We start from the raw sequence: 7246 nt of genomic DNA on the forward strand, positions 1-7246 counted from the left end.
TGTTTCAGCGTATAAGTCTAATTCCAACGTATAAGTCCATATCACGTATAAGTCCTTATCAGCGTATAAGTCTAAAACAACGTATATGTTTGACTGTTGACTATGGTCAACGCATAACATATACTCCGTATATATATGAACATATACGGCGGATATGTTATGTTTTACCCAAATTCAAAAGATCAAAACTGTAACAATTATGAACAATCAAATGATCCCACAAACATCGTTTGAGTCTGTTTAGTGTAAATTTGATATCAATTTTATAATATTCGCATGTGTGACTGGTCAAAAATCATGGTATATGAACGTATATGTCACAAATCTCAGATCTAATACAATTAATCAATTATAATGCAATTAATTGTTATCATAACACTCGTAACTTCAAGCATAGTGTTATACGATCATTATCTATTCTAAAAGCTAGATTAATCTTAACACTTTGACTTATTTGTGAAACATGTATTGTTCATTCTTAGATCTGGAAATAATATCTCACCTTTAATGTCTGAATTGGTGTGTAAATCACCAAAGCAATCAATATCAATCAAAATATCAGCAGGATTTGCAAACACAGGAAATCTAGAAAGATGGAGCTCATTACGGTTTGCTTTTCATGTCTATTTTGGATTGCTTACTGTTTATTCTTGTTAATGAGGTTACCATTGTGTTAACTAAAAGTGATCTAAAAATAGCTGTAGTCCACATCAAACAGTCAAGTTTATTTTTGTTAATGTTTTTGATTTTAGGGGGAGTAAAAATTTCAAGAAAAACCAAAAACATTGAAATTTTTGAATAAGCCAAAAACATTATAAAATTCAAAATGTCAAAAACATTAAAAAATGTTGCTGCTCCTCAAAAAATAAGTTTTTGAAGCAAAAAGGGAATATGATAGAACATTGATCATCTGGTCCCAAATCTAGTAAAAAGTAGGCATAAAAGGTTGTGTGATTAATTGTATCGGTGCATTGGTAGGCTTTTAAAACAAACAAGTAGGGAATATTAAGTGACAGAAACTTAAAATTGCCAAATTGATGGGGTGTTAGTTTCTAACAAAAGTCTTAATAATGATGGCAAAAATGTAATAGCTGGTCATACTCAAGCCTTTTAATCGGAATGATTGTTTAAATTTGTTAAAACATAGCTATCGGTAAGTAGTTAACGCTTCAATGATGTATGGTTTTATGGCCTTAAATCCTGTATTGATAGGATGCTTTAAGGTTCCTGGATCCATTGGGTCTTCATGTGGTTTATCGTCTAGGTATTCATCTCGATGAATACTTAAACAAGCTTTAAAAAGTAAACCCGCAGACTAGGGATGAGCATTTGGTACTTGGTACCAGTACCGGTACCGAAATCGGTACCGATTTGGTGCCGTCGGTACCGAATCGGTACCAAAGTTTTGAGTTTCGGGATCGGTACGGTACGGTACGGGTACCGGTACGGTATGGTACGGTACCGGTATTTCCCGAACTTTTGCCTTCAATACCGTTACCGTCCCGGTACCGTACCGGTACCGAACCGAATATTTCGGTACCGGTACCGGTACCAAGATTTGGCGATTTTCGGGATCGGTATTTTCGATACCGGTACCGGTCGGTGAGCTCATCCCTACCGCAGACTAAACTGCTTTATGAGTCATTAAACTTGATCGCACAAGTACTTATGTACTAAATTCATTACTGACTTGATCAAAATCCGCTGTTAGACATACGTTGTCCCCTTGCTCGCGTCTTATTACCATTAAGAAACGGACTACAAGGGACACAATGTATGCAAGCCGACAGATGAAATCATGCATACTCATCCATGGGAAAGGACCTTAGGGTATTGCTTGATAATGGGGGTATGTCTTGTAGTGGGGATTATTTGCTGATATGCATAAAATTAAAGTCTTTTTATTTTCTGATTTCAAGGTTTAAGTCAAGTAGGGGTGACTATGTAAAAACCAAATGACGCCTGAATCAAGATTAGAACTGATATATCTTAATATTTTGTGCCTAATTGAACCAATTAAATCACAGAAATTCCTGAATCATTTGTTTGGAAGGTTTATGTGGACAACAATACCAATGACTGACTTAACACCAGTCATAATAGACACTGAAAATAAAACTGTGATGGAAGGGCAATTTTGTCAATATGATTCCCTACTCAAACTCGTAAAAATATGTAATTGTTTGCATGTTTTTAAATAGCTTTAAAGTTCATTTGTTTACTGTCTTTATTGCTTTTCATTAAAAACCAAAAAGATTTTATTTTTCTGTTTTATTTTCGACTACTGATGTTGGAATACAAAATTTTATAAAAATCAATTGGAAACATAATTAAATGTTACTGTTTTTCAAGATCATTAATTTGGACTTGATAAACAACTTTTTGTTGATGTTCATGGTGGTAAATGTGTCAAACGGTTGAAAAATCTTTAAAGTTTTTTAGCATGCTTACATTGTTAATTAAGATTTTCAACTTACAACTATCATGAGTAACAGGTCCCATCAAGACATAAAGCTTGAGGTGGAGTCTGTAAGATGATCAAGAATTGACGGGGAGAATTATTGAAGATTCAGTTCTAGAAAGTGTCAAAGACTAAACAAACTGAGACGATTATGTTTAAACAATTGTTTAAAGCTTGACGTCAAATGTTCTTTGCACTTATGGAAGGAATTGATAATTTGAAGATATGTGTTGACAAGACAAGCTATGCCAAGAGCTAAAATGTTAAAGCACTTAATTTGAATGGAAAGACTCGGCAATATCCGAGGGGGAGTCTGTTAGTGCATACGTCTATTGCTTTCGTCTTTGTCAAATGAAGGTGTACGGAGCTTTAAAGGAGCTAAAAGCTTGAGCATTTTAGATTAAGTAAAAATGAAGATTTTATTATATGGGGTGATAGAGAATTTGATTACGAGCACCTGGGTGAAAACGGCATGTAAAACGAAGCTATAACGAAGAAGTTATGCGCAAAAGTTTTCTGGTTTTTTGGGGTGTAACATATACGCCCGGATAACATAAACGTCGTATATGTTATACGTTGAAAACATATACGCCCGACTTATGCGCTGGTTGAGAACTTATACGCCAGAAATGCTCCAACCACCCTATAAATAGTAGTTTTGACATATGTATTGATAACTCTTTGGCCCAGAACGTACTTGTATTTATATTTGTCATATCTTGTTGTAAACCTTGAGATATATGAGAAACAGAGAGAAGTTAATGAGAAATCTTGTTGTTTTCGATCACGTCTAGGGATTCCGCACATTCACGTTGATTATAGATATCGATCTACATCTTGTTCACGACATGAACACGTTCCTACATTTTCTGTCTTTTGACATGTAAATTTAAACTTGATATGTAATGCCCAAGTGGCAGAATTCCCTTATGTAATGTAATGATGATTGTGCTTAAATTGATTATCTTAGAAATTTAATACATGTGTAACTTTATGCAGGTATGTTTTGGTGCATCTGAGCATGTTCCAGTCTAGGGGGAGATTGTTGAGTCGGATATTTGCAAAGGAAGATTGAAATATTCTCAACCTCCTCAAGAAATCGGCTAAGTATGGACTACAAGCAAGCTTGGATCATCGATCTTGGTTTGCTACCTCGAGCATGGTCTTCCAGAAGTTATTTCAGTAAATTCTTCTAAGTGTTGAAGACTTCGAGCAAGCTACACTTCAACAAGCAAGAGTGTTCTTCAATCGAGTACGGATTGCCAATCGAGCAAACGACTTGATCATTCGAGTTTCAGCCAAGTGATCCGAGCACAAGTGATCCGAGAACATTGGTATCGAGCATGAATGCAGTAAGAAGATGTCATATGTTCTAAGTATAGACTTCGAGCATGGTTCAGTCCCGAGCAAGATTCACATCCGAGCATGCTGAAGATTGCTAAATAAGTTACAAGGCAGGATTGAAGACATCAAGAAGAATAGATTGCTCGATGGACAAATTCGAGCAAAGCAAGGATTAGTCAAGAAGAATGAAGCATGCTAGAGGAGAATATTTTCTATCAGAAAATATTCTAAGTAAAGTATGCTCGAAGACTCTCATCGAGCATACAGAGCATATTGAGTCTGCTCGAGCATGATATATCATGCTCGAAGACTCCAACACTTGTATTTTATTTGTCTTTAATTATGTAATGATTAGGGAATTCTAGAAGGAATCAGGGTCTATTAATAGGGTCCTAGGTTTACACTTATTGGATGCATGGATAGGCACAAAATACAAGAGCACAAACATTCCAAGGAATATTCTTTTTGTCTCCTCGTACCGCCGCCGCCTTCACGAAACCCTAGACATTCCTTTCACTGTTACATTAAATGATATATTCAATGCAGTGAATCTTTGTCTTTGATATTGTTCTTACTGATTATCGATTGTTGTTTCGTTTATAGTCATTTCACTCCTTTCGTTCCCATCTGTTGAATATCTTGATTCCACCGGGATATTCAATAGGCCTTTGGGTATATTAGATCTGTGTGTTCTTGTCAACCTTTTGAAGGTTTGCACCAGATTTACGGTCTTGACACTGTAACATATAGTTTCTTTAGATAGTAGCAATAGAGGTGATGCCATTATTAAGGTAGGGGAAATTTATTTTACACCGTTCCTATGTAGCCCGATAAAAGAAACAAAACCAATCGACTCGAACTCCTACGTAGATGGCAATAAAATGTCTATGGAATTAGTCATGTAACAGGTTTCGAGGACGAAACCTATTGTCAGGGTGGTAGACTTGTAACGCCCCCAAATTCTTATAATCTTGTGTTACACAATTTAGGTGTAAACTTTAAAGCGTGAATCTAATCATTCGGGAGGTAAAAGCATTAAATTAATAATAATAATAATAATAATAGAGATATATAGATAAGTATTTTGAAGGGAAATTCGGGGTGGCTTTTGAATTGGGGATCTAATTTGTTGATAACAATCGAGCCAAAGGAGCGGGCTCTCCGCCGACCTCTCACCCCAATAAAATCCAAGTAGACACTGCAATCCTTCATGTCGATTTGGAGAGCACACAATATTGGCGATCGTGTGTTAGGGTTGCGAGAGATCGTTCAGAGTTTTAAGCTAAATCGAACGCATAGGTTCGGTGATTAGGCTTCTTTACGCATAACATAATCAATCGTAAGTAGTTCATATGTAACTTGTAACTGAGGTTTGTTTTGCAGTCTGTGATATAGAAAAGTTCGATTGGTTGGTTGAGTTTAGGGTTAACATGAACCACAAGGACAGTGAATGTGCTTTAGAGTCAAAATAAAAGCCTGACTTTTAAAGCAAAGTTTCTGTTGACTGATGGTTAGCCTTATAAATTTCTTTTCCAAGTTTGGTGTTTAAAGGCAGTTAAAATTAAACTAATTTGCTTTGATGGTTGATTAGCAATATATATAATATTTGATGAAAAGTGTTTCTCTAGACCCATATGTGTGTGTGTGTGTTCTGATTTTGAAGCATGAAAGCTACTGTATTAACTCCTGAATTTTTATGAGCTATTAGTGGGAGGCTTTTGAATTAAACAAAGGGGTATATAATATGTTTAACAACTAGTTTTAATTCTCTTTCGATGAACATACTGTTATTTTGAAGTTAATTACATTTTTCCTCTTGTGAGGATTGATTTGCGACAATAATAATGTTAAATCGTTTTATTGTGTAAAATCTTAAATGAGCCAATTGTTGGGTTTGTAAATAAGTATATATAATTATTTACTCAGATTGTTATCCCATATGAAAAGAAAAACTTGGTCATAAATAGGGAGTAGCAGCTTGCTAAAACTCAAATGAGTTACGTGAATGCCATAACTCTTAAAAGTAGCTATTTTACATATAAATGTTTTGGTAAATGAAAACAGTTTTGCAAATTTTAGAATGATAGAGTTGTGTATAGTACGTCGCATGATTAAGATCATGCATTAGAACTCAACCAATCAACTCGAACTCGCACATGGATTGCAAAAATGTTTTTGTATAGAAATTTATTTAAGTTGTTACATTATAGGAGGTGGTCTTAAGTGAAGAAGGTGTTGGTTATCACAAAGTAAGAGGCTTTAAGGTGAGTTCTAGACACCCTTTTCCTTTAAATATTTTTTTACAATTTTAGGGCTGGTATATATATATTTAAATATTTTTACAAATATACTTACTATGCATGAACTTATAATGATAAACAGGCATGTAAACAGTGTACAAACATACATATTTTATTTATGTTTCATAATCTTTGCACGTGAACACGCATGTTCAGTAAACATGATTTTTAGAAGGTTGTTTATAAACAATATTATGTGTATCACGGATTTTTGTATGCATGATGTTATGTCTATTGTTTATGATTTTAACGGTCATGCACGGGTTGGGTCAACTAGAAGAAGTCCTTTCACAGGGTAAACAGAAGAAGTCCTCTCACAGGGCAACATAAGAAGTCTTCTCACGGGGCAATTAAAAGAAGTCCCTTCACAGGGTAATAGAAGAAGTCCTCTAATAGTGCTATGACTTTGTGTTTGGCCTGTTAGGGGCAAATATGGACCTTTAACGACCTGGTGCACCGATTATTTTATATGTTATGTAGTGTACACTTATTTATGAATTGTTAATTGATGGTTAAAGCCTTAATTGATGATTTTAAAACTTGAACTCACTCAGCAACGCTGACGTTTTTCTATATATATATATATATATATATATATATATATATATCAGATTTATTACAGGTTAGATGCTGACTCATGGACTTCTTGGATGCTTATGAAATTACCCGTATTCAAGAACTAGCATCTCGTTTTAACTTCTATATACTAAGTTCCAGACTTAGTTATCTTGTTTTATGTTTTGGACTTACGTATTTGAATTTTCCGCTGCATTGAGTTATATTGTTTAGTAACGAACTATTATGCTTATTAATCACCAACAGTAAGGCCCTCCGGGTTTGGGACCTTACAGGTGATCAGTCAACAGTTTAACAATTAAACCCGGTTTTAATTGGTTTCATAATTCTTAATCTCATTAATTATTATCAACGCAGCGAAATAAATTAAACGAGTAATCATCACTTCATGGAACCTGACGGGATCCGGTTACATACAATACGAGTACAAATCTTGACAACCAATTAAATATAAATCAAAACTGACAATATTTAATTTTACTTTGGTTAATAAATAACCAGTTGAGACATTGAGGGATAATGAGCTTTGTTAGGTGACAATGTTAAACGAGACCCGGTGGTGACG

Source organism: Bidens hawaiensis, unplaced genomic scaffold, assembly GCF_021521415.1.
Source record: "Bidens hawaiensis isolate Kalapana, Puna unplaced genomic scaffold, B.hawaiensis_p1.1 tig00005189_1, whole genome shotgun sequence".
Lineage (NCBI taxonomy): Eukaryota > Viridiplantae > Streptophyta > Magnoliopsida > Asterales > Asteraceae > Bidens > Bidens hawaiensis.